Source organism: Heterocephalus glaber, unplaced genomic scaffold (genome assembly GCF_053883595.1).
Source record: "Heterocephalus glaber isolate CG9 unplaced genomic scaffold, H.glaber_assembly_v1.0 deba00001164, whole genome shotgun sequence".
Lineage (NCBI taxonomy): Eukaryota > Metazoa > Chordata > Mammalia > Rodentia > Bathyergidae > Heterocephalus > Heterocephalus glaber.
The window spans coordinates 897,125-910,872 of NW_028258205.1; the positions used below are offsets into that span (position 1 = coordinate 897,125).

Consider the following 13,748-nt stretch of genomic DNA (forward strand, 5'->3'; position numbering starts at 1 on the left):
TGTAGACAGACTGAGGATACATAGTGGGGAGTCAAGAAAGAGCCCCCAGCATGTATAGAAACTAGAAGACGTGGTAGAGTTTGGACTCTCAGTAGTTGTATATACATGAGACTGAAACAAATGGCATTTTTGATAGAAAAATTCATCCACATCTCACATCACATTCAAAAATAAAGTCCAGATGGATTAAAGAGCTAAGTGTAAAGAAAAAAACTTAAAGCCTTTCAAAGAAAATTTGGAAAGCACTTTTTATGATTATGGAATAAAGAACATTTCTTAAACATGATACCAAAAGTACTATCTATGCAAACAAGATTGAGCAACTTGATATCAAAATGTAAAACCTCTGTATTAAAAAAACACAGAGAAGAAAGCCAAGTAATGTACTAAAAGTAGATATATGCAACATTTAACAAGTCAGTAATGTATATCCAGGGTATATAAAGAACTCTTGCATATCAGTAAGAAAAAGAACTAAATAGGAAATCAAGTAAATGTGGGGCTCTCATTGTTGTATTTGGAGGGATGCAGAAAGGCAAAAACCTGGGGCTAGACACAAAAGAAGTCAAACTTTATCTGGCAAGTTTTACACATATTAAGACATCTAAAGCAAAAATAGCAAAATGCTAACATTTGTTCATTCTAGGTGGTATATCAGTAGTTATTTGTTTGTTGATTTCAGTGTTTCTGACTTTCTATAGCTTTTTAAATCTTCAGAATTTAAAAAATGTTAAGAATAAAACAAGAGAATAAACTTATAAACCATAAATTGATAATAATAATTTAAGCCATGTACAGAAATAGAAGTTAAAATTATTAATACAAATTTCCATAATGGTAGAAAGATTTCCTTCACAAAATTAAAGTATAGAATAAATATGTTACTGTTGTGTTACGTTTGACACAAATGAACAAATTGAGGGTTAGTGAGACCACACAGCTAGTTAAGTAGAAGAGCTGAGGTAATAAAAATTATGTAAAGTTAGAATAATATTTAAACTTTGTAACTAGGACAAGAAAAGATAGACTAAAGGAAATGGAAAATAGATAAATCACAGAAAGAACCTACTATATATAACAATTTATATATGTTTCACAACAGTAGGAAGGAAGGAATTATTTACTATTTGATGCTGTGAAACAAGTGAAGGGGAAAATAATTTATAAAACTACCTCACACTGTACAGCAAAATAAATTCCAGAGGGATTAAGCATGAACAATCTAAACTGAAACAAACTATTCAAGCACTTGCCCAATTTTAATGAAGAATTTAAGCATGAATTCACCAGCAGAAATTACAAATGAAAAGATGGATGTAATTATATAAAAATTAAGACTTCTATGCATAAGTTTTAACTAAAAATGCAAACAGGGAAAATATTTTCCACACATTGGACAAAACAAAAGGTCTAGTGGCTATTAAATGCATGTATTGTCCATGAAACGAATACAAAACATATAAGTTCTCAGCAGAAAAAATGTACAATGGAAGTATTGGCCAGCCATGTATAGAGTACTGTGTTCAAGTTTGTCCTTCACACACTAAAATAGATATTCATTAAAAGAAAACAAAACGTGATTGAAAAATACAAAATATACTCACCTTCACTATAATAAAAACAGATCTCAAAACAATGAGATACTATCTTTCACTTATCAGACTGGCAAAAAAATAAAATCCTAAGAATGGCAATAGCCAGCACTACCATGGGTGTGTGAACAGAGATTGTCAATCTTATACAGTGGGACAATTTTACATATATAACAAAAGCCTTTGAAAAGTTAACATCCTTAGGTCTAGTAATGCCTCTTATAAAATCTCATCTTAATAATTCATTAAACAAACATTTCATAAGGATCCACGATGTGTCAAACATTTTTTAAGTGTTAGGGGATACACCAGTGAACAAAATAGGGAAAAATCTTTGTGTTTGAGGAGCTTACATTCTAACACAAACATTCAGACAATAAATAAGAAGTCTGTTCAGTGATGATAAATATGATGGGAGAAATAAAGCTAGCAAAAAGATAAGTGAGTGCTGGGGAAGACAGATTCACATTTTATGCAGGGGCATTGTAGAAGACCCCACCAGGGTAATATGTGAAGCTCAAAGAACAAAGATTTATCCATAATGAGCAAGGCTATTCACAATAACCCACAATTGAAAAGAATTTAAACAACCAATATAGGTCCTGTCAAATATATTGTACAACTAAAAATCATGTTGCTGTTAAAAAATTTTTGAAGGCTGCTTAATGACATGTGAAAATGCTCACAGTATAAAACCAATGGAAAAGCAGGTGTAAAATGGAATATATGGTATGATCCCAATTATATAAACCTGGAAATACATCTGGAAGGAAATACAGCCAGCTATCTCTGGACTAGGGATTCAGAGGTGATTTGGGTTAATTTCTCTTAATTTCCCAAATTTTCTCAATTTCCTTAATTTTGCAGTATTTTTCTGGAAAAATATTTAAAAGTACACTTTATAGTCAAAGTAGCTTGAAAAGTGTAGATATTTTTAAATCGTGCTGACCAGCCATACCTAGAGTACTGAGTTCAAGTTCAGCTATCACACACTAGGGGAAATAATGAAAACTAAAATGTCTGCTGTAAAAGTACTCAAAAAATATATCCTATGTGTTGAAAAACTGAGAATACATAGGTTAGAGAAAAGGTGTGAAGAGCAAACTATCCTGAAACATTTGAATGGTTATCACAGAAAAGGCAGATAGAAATTACTCAGCATTGCTGTTAATCTAAAAAACACGAGCAATAGGTTGGATCCCGAAGATAGATTTCAGGTAAATATGAAGAATAACTTGCTCACAATCACAACCATATATTAATCAGGTAATGTTAAACAACTTGTCCGGGAACCATTCATACTGAAAGTAGGTGACCACGTGTACTGGGTGATAAAATTGACATTATATGATCACTAAGGACCCTGTCACTTCTGAGTTACTCTTGTACTATTTTGAAAGTTATTTTATGCTAGGATCACTTACATAATTCCCTCTCCATCTACCTCCCCTTCCTTTCAAAAATTCTATGTAATACTCATTCCTTTTGCGAAACAATTGTAAAGTAAAATACATCCTGGAGATTTTTATTCTTCCTTCTGTGTACAGTGAAGAGACATGCTGTAAATAGGAATCAATACATTTAAAATCATGCTTTAAGTACAAAAATGCTTTTCTATTACCAAAAGGTATTTACTTTACCATATATCTTCTGCCCTAGGAAGAGACTGCCTGGATTGTTATATTTCAACATATGAAATAACCGCCTCACTTCTATTTCACAGCATCCTGCACCATTTTATTCTCAGTGGCTTTTGTTTATTTCAAAGTAGCAGCAGAGGAAACATCATCTAATACCTAGATTTACTACAGATTTTAGAATATAGCCAGCTCCTTCCTGAGCTCTCAGGACTGTCACAATTTCAGCCATTTCAAGAAAGGAAAAAGAAGGGAGCCTTCTTATAATCTTTTTTCAAAACCTCTGAATACTTCCAAGGTTAGCACCCTTCAGAAATCTGTATGAAGTCCTTACTGCTGCTTAAATAATTGACTGAACTTGAACTACCTGCACAGGACAATAGGAATGTAGTCTAGAGCACAGCATAAACTACAGAGCCTTATATCTAGGAAGGTCTTTATAAATCATCTTAGCCCTAGTCCAGACCCCATCGTTTCATAGTTACGGAAGCTATAGGCTCCACATGAATGGAGAGAGTGGAGGGACCCGAGGAGGATGCTGGCTCACCGAGAGTTTCAGTTGAGCTAATGACATATCACCTGGTTTTCAAGCAAGCCTTGATACTTGCACATGATCATCTGGCAAAGATCTGCAAAACAGATATGCATCATCCATCCTAATTGTCACTAAGCACTGTGACTTAGGTGCCCTTTGTCAGTATTCAACCCTGCTGCAAAATCCAACAGTGATGACCACATCTTTCTTCTTAAAGCAACACATTTTCCTCTACACAGGAATCACAATTTATGTCTATATAGATAAGCGGTTGGTATATAAATAATGTCCATCTCTCCATCTAAGCCATGAGTTCCAAGATGGCAAGAACCATATCTATCTTGCTCACCATTGCATTCTCCACGACTGCAGAAATGGATTTATTAAATAAATATGTGTCCAACAAATAGATGATGCCTGTCCTCTCTTGGCACTTTCATGCTGTGCTCTTCTAATTTTCCTTCCACATCTCTGATTTTTCTCTTTTGTAATCTTCATTTTCCACAGCTTTACCTTTGTCCCTTTGTGTGAACTTGGGCAAATCAAGCCACTCACCCTATCATAAAATGACGCAGTTTGTTCACTCATAAAATGATGGCACTCCATCTCCTTCACACACATATATATATAGTCCTACGTTTCCCAGCTAACATCGGCTATTATTCAGTCAAATTTTCCACCTGTCTTGACAAACACTTCTCACATACTGTATTTTATCATAAACGATTGGCCTCTGTCCAAACTGTCATTCTCATTCCCCAACTATTCATGTTCAGTTTATGTGATCTCAAAGCTCAGCTCAAATGTAACTTCCAGGAAGTTGTCTTGGATCTCCTTAAAGTCCTTTGCCTCTCGTTAATGGTATGGATCTCATCCTCCTAGATCTATAATTGTTTTTCTATTTCTTCTCCTTCCTACTTCACCTTCATTCATTTAACAAATACTAAGTTTTAAGAAAAAAATTTTGGCAACCACAACATCTGAATAATATCGTGGTATAATGATGGTAAGTTCTCCACTGAGTGAGATATTGAATCTGAGAGTGAAAGATCACCTGACAGAGGTAATTTAGAAATTATAGCTGGACCTCATTTGGGCCTCTTCAATCAGATAGGCAAGTGGCCTAGATCAGCGCTGCTCGTGGTGTGGTCTGCAGACCAGTCTCTAGCTACAAGCTTTTATTACCAAGCAGTAAGACCCAAGTGAATAAATTGAAAGTAAGAACTTAGAAGATGTTACAGCAATTTGAAAAATAACTTTGTGTCTGTCATTTCCACCAATAAAAAGGTGGGGATGTGCTTTGTATGTCTTTTTTTTCATCCTCTAGTAAATTTGTAAATATATTTCACTGAAGTAAGTCTGTCACAACTGGGAGTCGGGGAACTGATCCTTCGCCAAGACAGTTTGACAGGCACTAGGCTAGCGCTGTGCTGCTTGAAGCGTCATTGTGCCACCACGGCAGTTTGAGGGTCATTTGGCATCTTGGTAAAGTGTGAATGCTCTGCTCCTACCCTAGACCCCCAAGTCAGAACAAGCATTTTACCAATATCCCAAGGGCTACGTGTGCACACTGAGGATTGAGTGGCACTGTCTCCAATGATTTCTAAAGCCCAGTATAACCCTGAGACTTTCTGACTGACTTCAGATAATTTCAGAACTGCAGACCCTTGAGGGTACAGTCTGCCTCACCATTATAGAGATGGAAAAGCTGAGGCTTGTGGAAGGGAAGTCAAGTGTCCAAGGTAGTGCCAGGAATCAAAGCAGGTTTTCTCGCCCACCCAAGCTGACACCCAGCGTACCCCCTTGGCTCCAGGACACTGCCTGCTCTCTCCCTCACCGCCCAGTCCCACTGTGGCCCACTCTCTCCGTGACGCCGCTGTTTCTGAAATACTTTCTGATGAAACAGGTTTTTCTTCTACTAACCATGTCCTTATGAACCTTGAGTCCCCCTACTTTTTCTTTATCATATTGCCTTTCATCACAGCTTCTGAAATCTTCCCACATGCCTGTGGTCTGGCTACCACACGGACATTCTGGGGCATTAGAAGGACTGGCACCAACTGATTCCTGAGCTTTAGGAATACAAAAGGGACCTTCCTTGTTTCCAGGAGTTCAGGTGACATCCCATATCAAGTGCTTCCAAAGAGGAGAGCATACTTTGTCAGGGCTGCTTCAGAAGGCTCAGTAACATCAGTATGTAGCTGTCAAACACGTGGAACATTAGGCCATATTACTAAAACTCTACTCTCCAGAATAAATAAAGGATGATCCTTCACTCTGTGATCTTGTCAGACCTGAGGCTTGAGGAAGGGGGACAGGATTGCTGTCCCCACGTAACTGAAGAACTGTTATTAAGAAAGAGCAAATCTGCTCTAGACAGTCCCAAAGAACCAGTGAGTAGAAGTTACAGGGAGATAAAATTTGGCTTATAATGGAGATTACACTCTGATAATCAGACTTGCACAAAGACACAAAGAGCCACCTAATGAGCTCTCTGTCACTGCAGGGAATTCAGATAGAATTCAGTCAACAAATTGGATGTTTAGGACAAATTCCAGAACTGGGTAGAAAAGTAAAGCTTAATGACTTTTAGATCCTTCCAGATCCAAGCTTCTAGTGTTGTAAAATTTTCAGTACAGGGTGACTCCAAGCTCTGAGGAAATAAAGGCAAAAGCGGTTTCTAAGAGGTATCCATGCCCCTGGGTGCGGGATAGATGTGGCTAAGACGTGGGAAAAGTGAAATTTTCCCTGGGATCATTTCCAAAGGAAATGGCCAGGGGAGGTGCTCTGGGAACCCCCTCCAAGAAGCCCATGTGAAGGTTCCCCTCCCTCAAAAGCCAGCCACCTGCCCACTCCAAGTTCCTGTTACCCTGCATGCAGGCCAGACCACTGCTTTCCAAAAAATCTTACCAAGCAACACCATTCCTAGTGTACCTACGCTTGCCTATTAAAAAAGGGTGCAAAATTCTCTCCAAGGAGTCAGTAGGACTTGATGGTTAAGGCCAGGTGTTCTGGAATCAGATCTCGTGTGTTTTAATTCTCAAATGAGACGTTTATTGCTCTGTAATCCTGAACACATTACTTAACCTCACTGTGCCTCAGTTTCCTCATCATAGACCAAGGATGATAATAATATCTGCTTTCCTAATGTTGATGTAAAACATTCTGTGAAATAATGCACATTAAACCCTCAGCCCAAGATCCAACACATATTAAATACTCAAAAATGTTAGCAATCAGTATGATTGATACTCTAATTACGGTTGCAGGCATGGCAGTGCCGCTAACTCATGAAGCTCCTATCAAGCAGCCACATCCCTTCCCCTATTGGGTCAGAAGGGCCACAGCAGCTTCAGCCAGCCCTTGTGATAGCTCCAGACCATCAGAACCTGTGGACCTCCAATAAGCCCCAACACCCAAGAAGGAATCCTGGCTCCTCACCCTGTTCTCTCCACATCCAACAGCTGCCCCTCCCCCCAATCCCCCTCCCTATGCCACCCACAGCCCCAGAAAAGCAGCAAACTGGGAAGCTTGCTCTCACACACCTTCAGTCAGGTGTTTTCTCCCTCCCAAGGACATCCCCAGACCTAACAGGATGTCCCCCAGTGGGAAGGGACAGAAATCAATGCCTGGGCTAGGTGAGGTGGTCAGCTCAACTACCTGGGATTGAGGTAGGCAATCTTCAGGCTTCCCTCACAGAAGCCAGAAAAGCCTTCCAAGTTTGTGGAGGAACTCGGGCCCAGCCCCACAGCAATCTTAAAGGAAGGGAGGAGGTCTCTACTTGCTTCAAAGGAAGCCGTCAGTTACAACTTTCGGCTCACTTGCCTCTAGGGGAGGGAATGGGGAGATGGAGAAAGGGGCTGCAGGGTCTTTTTCTTTCTTTCTCATTTCCAGCAGTGCGATGCAGCTGCTGAGAAAGAGTTAAAGGAGGGAGGAAGCTCCAGCCATTACCCCATCCTCGCGCCCAGGGCTGTCTGGGGGGTCATGACAGTGCTGTCTGCTCTGGCTAGCGGCCACTCTGTGGCTTTCTGCAGCAGCTGCCCCGGCCCCTAAGCAATTTGCAAGGTCAATGCTGACCTGCTTCCAAAGAGAAAACAATTCACTGACAATGAAGCAAACCGCGAAGACACCACCTCATAGCAACCCCCTTCCCCAAGCCAGGTTTTACCCCAGTGCCTCCCTGCCCAGGTGCCGCCTCCGGGCTTCCACCAGCCCCGCTGGGGAACCGGGGTACCGCCACAGCTGCAGAGCAGGTCTCCCTCCAGACCAACCCAAGGAGACTCTCAGCAGGGGGAAGAGCTGCTACCTAAAGGAGACCTGAGCTTGGGGGAGGGGAAAGAAGCACCATCTAGGTCTCTTACCTAGCGCCACAGTCACCTCCTGAAGCCCGAGGAGAGGAGGAGGAACGGGGTGAAACAAGTTGGAGACTGAGCCCTGACAGAGCTCAGCTTCGCCTCTCCCTGGGTCTCTCTCCGGTCCCCGGTCGGTCTCCGCTTTGCTGCTAGCTTGCGCGCGCTCACGCTCTCCTCTCTCCCGCCCTCTCCCTCTCCCTCCCTCCCTTTCTCTCGCTCTCCCTCTGTCTGTCAGGCCCTCCCTCTCCCCTCCTCCCTCCCGCCGTCCCCTCCTCTTCTCCCCCTTCGCTGGCTTAGGTTGTCCACTGCCTGGTGCTGAGCACGCGGCAATGCTGGGGCTCGGAACACAGCCCCGCAAGGCTTTAGGTCCCTGGTGGTTTCACGAAAGACTAAAGTAGTCTTTTATTCTTTTAGGTGCCAGCACAGAAATAGAGGGAATCTCAGAGAGAAGGGGAGGGGCAGGAGAAGCAAGGGGAAGAGAAAGAGTGCAAAGGGGTGAAGCGAATAAGAGGGAGGATGGAGGAAGTGCGGATTACCTGGGCTTCGGTTGCGGCGCGGTGCTTACTTGCTTCCCCCCTTCTCCCTTACATCCCTATGGGCGTGCCTTTTAACCCAGGCTCCAAAGAAAGCTTTCCCAACCTTGCTTGCTCAGACTCCCTCTCTGAGGAGAACCAAGAGCTAAAAGCCAGACATCCAAGGGTGGTCATTCACACTCCCCTGAGAAGAAAGTGTTCATACCCTAATGACCTAACTCACCTCCACCCAACCCCCAGCCAAGTCCAAGTGTGGACCCAATTCAAAAACTCAGCTCCAGCTTCCCTCTGGGCAAGACAGAAGCAGCAGAGCTGCACTACTTGCCATCTGAACAGTTTGAAGGGAAGATAGGCGCAAGTGTGTGAGCTTGAGTTTGCACAAGGGGAGAGAGGAGAGAGAAGGGAGAAAAGAGATTCATTCAAAATATAGAAGACTTAGATTTTCATTTGGGCAAAAGAATAAAAAGCAACCTAGGGCATAAAAAATCAAAGTACAGTAACAAGGCAATGTAGAGTGGAAATAGATCTAGACTAAGACTAAAATCAAGGCCCAGAGGTTGGAGTCTCGCCTTGGCTGAGTCACTTCTTCACTGTCCCTGGCTCTGCTCAACTGCTCACTGCAAGGAGATGAAAGTAAATGATCTTGCAAGACCCTTCTATATCTAGTAACCTGCGACCTAGAGACATGAAACGTCCAGGTAAAGGACAAGTTGACCCTTAGAAAATGAAAATGCACTGCCAAGTTTCAAAGGCTCTCTCAAAGACAGGTGCCCAAATGGGACTCCAAGTCACATTGACTCAATGTTCCTCTTTTAGTATTTTAGGGGGGATATGAATGTGGGCATATGTGGAAAGAGCCCTTCCTATCAAAGAATTCAGATCCTACTCATATATAACAAATAGCAAAGCACTTTTTAATTAAACCTTCATATTGTGATTTCCAGCCCATGTAGTCAGAGAAACAAAGGGCATCCTATTAAAAGTGAGTTATGTTGTGTCTTTTAACTATACTGGCCTCAATATAATACACTAATTGAGACATAGTAGGCATTTAAAATTTTGCCCCCAGTGTAGCATTTCTACTTGAACTGTCATTGTGGCGTTTTTTCTCCTCCATTCGTAATGCTGTCTAATTGCTGCCCAGTGAGGGAGATGTGGTACAAGTACACAGTTCTTCATGGGATTTATCTGTACCTTGAGTATGCAGAGATGGGGAGGCCAATAAGCTTAGAGTTGCTGAGTTCAAGACCCATAAAAACTAGCATTTCAATGTACAAAGACAAACTTGACTGAAGAAAAAATAAAATTCACACAAAGTCATAGTGAGCAAGGGGTAGAATAAGGATCAACACCCAGACTGCTGATACCATGTAGAACATGTTTGTCTACCATAGCAACACGTAAGTTGTGAATAAAGCATGGCACACTCTTTTCTGCATATGTATGCATTTTCTGTGTCTTTTTATTTGTAGAAATGTCCATTGGGTTTAATGTATTAATAAACTGGCAGAAGAAATGTTATGGAATGGCCTAAGTTGCTGTATTAGCTTCTAGGCTACCATAATTTTGGTAGCTTAAAGCTACAGAAATGTGTGCTGTCACAGTTCCGAAGGCCACAGTATAAAACCAAGGTGCTGGCAGGATCACACTCCTTCCATAGGCTCCAAGGGAGAACCTTTCTTTGTCTTTTCCAGATTTGGGTGGCTCCTCATACTCCTTGTCTGCTACAGAAGCTCTACTCCAATCTCAGCTTCAGTTTTCAAATTGTCTTCTCTGTGTCTCTGGGCACCCAAATCTCCCTCTATCTTCTCTTATGAAAACACCCTAAATCCAGGATGATTTCATCTTGAGAATTTTAAACTAATTATGTCTGCAAAGACTATATCATCTAAATAAGGTCACATCCTGAGGTTATGGACAGACATGAATTTTGGCAGAACTCTATTCGATCCACTACAGTTAATAAACTTTCTTTTTATACTAAACAAACATCTATGATACTATCATTTTAAAATCATAATTATTAACTCATATCAATCATACAGATTAGCAAGGTTCATGCTTGTTTGGATGCCCTCTCCCTAATACTCCATCTTGCCTTCCCTCTTCGCTTCCTTCCTCTTCGCTGGTAGGCTGTCTTCTATTTTCAGGTCCTTATTATGTTCTGTGGGAAAGTGGGGTTATCTTGTTGTTTTGCTTTTGTTTGTTCATTGTAGTTTTCACATATGAAAGATATGCCATATTTGTCTTTCTGCATCTAGCTTATTTCACTTAGCCTGATGATCTCCACTTCCATCTATTTGCCAGAAAATTACGATTTCATGATTCTTTAAGGTAGAATAATGCTACGATGTGTATGTGTGTATAATATTTATTATGTGACAGATATATAGTCTGCCAAATTTTCTTTTCTTTGTCCATGTACATGTTGATGATCACCTAGGCTGGGTCCATACCTTGGCAATTGTGACTATTGTCAAAATAAACATGGGTATGTAGGTAGCTTTTTTATATGCTGACTTCTTTTTCTTTGTGTATATACTCAGGAGTGGTATAGCTGGATCATATGGTAGTTCTACTTTTAGTTTTTTAAGTGTATAAAGGACCCTTTTTCTTAATATCCTCACGTTTTAAAAAAATTGACTGGAGTAAGATTATGAAATCTCAATATAGTTTTGGTCTTAATTTTCTTGATGGCTAAAGAAGTTGAGCATTTTTTATATATTTATTGGTAATTCACATTTCTATTTTTGAGAAGTATTTGTTCAGCTCTTTAGCCCATTTATCGATTGTATTATTTGTTCCTTTTTGTTGACTTTTTCGAGTTTTTCTATATTTTGTATATTAACCCTCTGTCAGATGATTAGCTGGCAAAGATTTTCTCCCATTCTGTTTTTGTCTCTTTACTCTGTTGATTATTTCCTTGCTGTATAGAAGCTATTTGATTTGTTGTAATCCCATTTGTTGAATCTTGCTCTTATTTCCTGGGCTATTGAAATCCTTTTCAGAAAATCTTTGACTATGGCAATATCTTGAAGTATTTTTCCTATGTTTTCCTCTAGTATTTTAAAATTTTAGATCTTACCTTAAGCTATTTGATCTATGTCTGAGTTGATTCTTGTGCAGAGTAAGAGATAGCAATCTAATTTCAATCTTGTGTATGTGGATACCCAGTTTTTCCAGGACCACTTGTTTAGAGACTATCTTTCCCCCAACATGTGTTTTTGGCATGTTTGTTGAGATTTAGGTGGTTGTAGCTTCATGGGTTTATTTCTGGGCCCTCTATTCTATTCCACTGATCTACATGTCTGTTTTTAGCCCAATACCATGCTGTTTTGTTACTATGACTCTTTAGTATATTTTTAAATTGAATACTGTAATACCTCCAGCATTGTTCTTTTTGCTCAGGATTGCTTTGGCTATTTGAGGTATTTTGCACTTCCAAATGAATTTTAGGGTTGGTTTTTGTAGTTTTGTGAAGAAGGTCATTAGTATTTGATAGAGATTACATTAAAACTGTAACTTTCTTTGAGCAATGTGGCAATTTTAATAATATTAATTCTCGCAATCCATCAACATGGTAAGTCTTTCCAGACTCTAGTGTCTTCTTAAGTTTCATTCTTCAGAGTTCTGGAATTTTTATTATAGATGTCATTCACCTCCTTGGTTAGGTTGATTCCTAGGTAATTTATTTTATTTTTTAAGATATTATAGACAGAATTGTTTTCTTGATTTCTTTCTTAGAAAGATCATTTTAGGTGTATAGAAAAAACTACTTAAAAAAAAAAGAAAAACCTACTGATTTTTGAATGTTGATTTTGTGTCCAGCTACTTTGCTGAATTTATCTTTTCTAAGGGTGTTTTGTTAGAGTCTTTAGGGTCCTATAAATATAGAATTACATAGTTTACAAATGAGGAGACTTTTACTTCTTCCCTTCCTATGTGTATCCCCATTATTTTCTTCTGTTTCTTGATTTTTTTGGCTAAAATTTTAAGTACTATGTTGAATAGGAGTGGAGAGAGTGGGTATCCTTGTCTTTTTCCTGATTTTAGAGAAAATGGTTTCACTTTTTCCCCATTCAGTGTGGTGTTGACTATGGGTTTTTCAAACATACTGGTAGCTTTTATGATGTTGAGGTATGATCCTTCTATACCTAGTTTCTTTGAGGTTTTTTTCATATGCATTGTGTCAAAGGATTCTTCTGCATCTATTGAGATGATCATGTGATATTTATCCTTGATTCTATTTATGTGGTGTACTCCACTTGCTGACTTGCATATGTTGACATATCCTTGCATCCTTGGAATTAAACCAACTCAATCATGGTATATGATCTTTTAAATGTGTTGTTGAATTCAGTATTATTTTATTAAGGATTATTGCATCTAAGTTCATCAAGGACATTGTTCTATAGTTTTCTTTGTGTGTGTGTGTCCTTTTCAGATTTTGGTATCAGAATAATATTGGATTCATAGGGTAAATCTGGAAGAGTTCCTTCACCATTTTATGGTATAGTTTGAGGAACAAAAGTTTTAGTTCTTCTTTAAAAAGTCCAGTAAAATTCAGCAATGGATCCATCCAGTCCTGGACTTTTCTTTGTTGGGAGACTTTATATTACTGCTTTAATCTCATTGCTTGTTACTGATATGTTCAAGGTTTTTATTTCCTCTTGGTTAAATTTTGGTAGGTTGTGTCTAGAAATTTGCCCATTTCTTCCAGATGTTCTAGTTGATTGAAATATAATTTCTCAAAGTAGTTCCGAAATGATCATTTTACTTCAGTGGTATTTGTTGAGATATCCTTTTTTCACCTTAAATTTTATTTATTTGGATCTTCTCTTTTTTTCTGTTAGTTTAGCTAAGCATTTGTCAGTCTCATTCCTTTTCAAAAACCAATGCTTTGTTTCATTGATCCTTTGTCTTCTTTTGGTCTCTAATTTATTTCTGCTCTCATATTTATTCTTTCTTCCTACTGATTTTGATTTTGGTTTGTACTTTTTTTCTAAAATCTTGTAGACACATCCTTAAGATTTTTCTTTTTGAGATCTCTCTATTTTCTTAACCTATGCACTCACAGCTATAAACTTTCCTGTTACTTC

The 13,748-nt window shown here is 39.2% G+C and overlaps 1 protein-coding gene across 2 annotated transcripts in view; it reads right to left on the reverse strand.

The window, feature by feature from the left end:
- Positions 1-8,730, reverse strand: part of Gabra3 (gamma-aminobutyric acid type A receptor subunit alpha3) — a 228,011-nt gene extending 219,281 nt beyond the window's left edge. Inside the window, exon 1 of one of the 2 annotated variants that reach the window (XM_004871055.3) lies at positions 8,653-8,730. The gene's annotated coding sequence lies outside the window, so the exon portion shown is untranslated. Of the gene's footprint in view, positions 1-8,125; positions 8,303-8,652 lie in introns of those variants that run through there. The other variant, XM_013067906.3, reaches the window with a different exon arrangement.
- Positions 8,731-13,748: the final 5,018 nt, after the last annotated feature.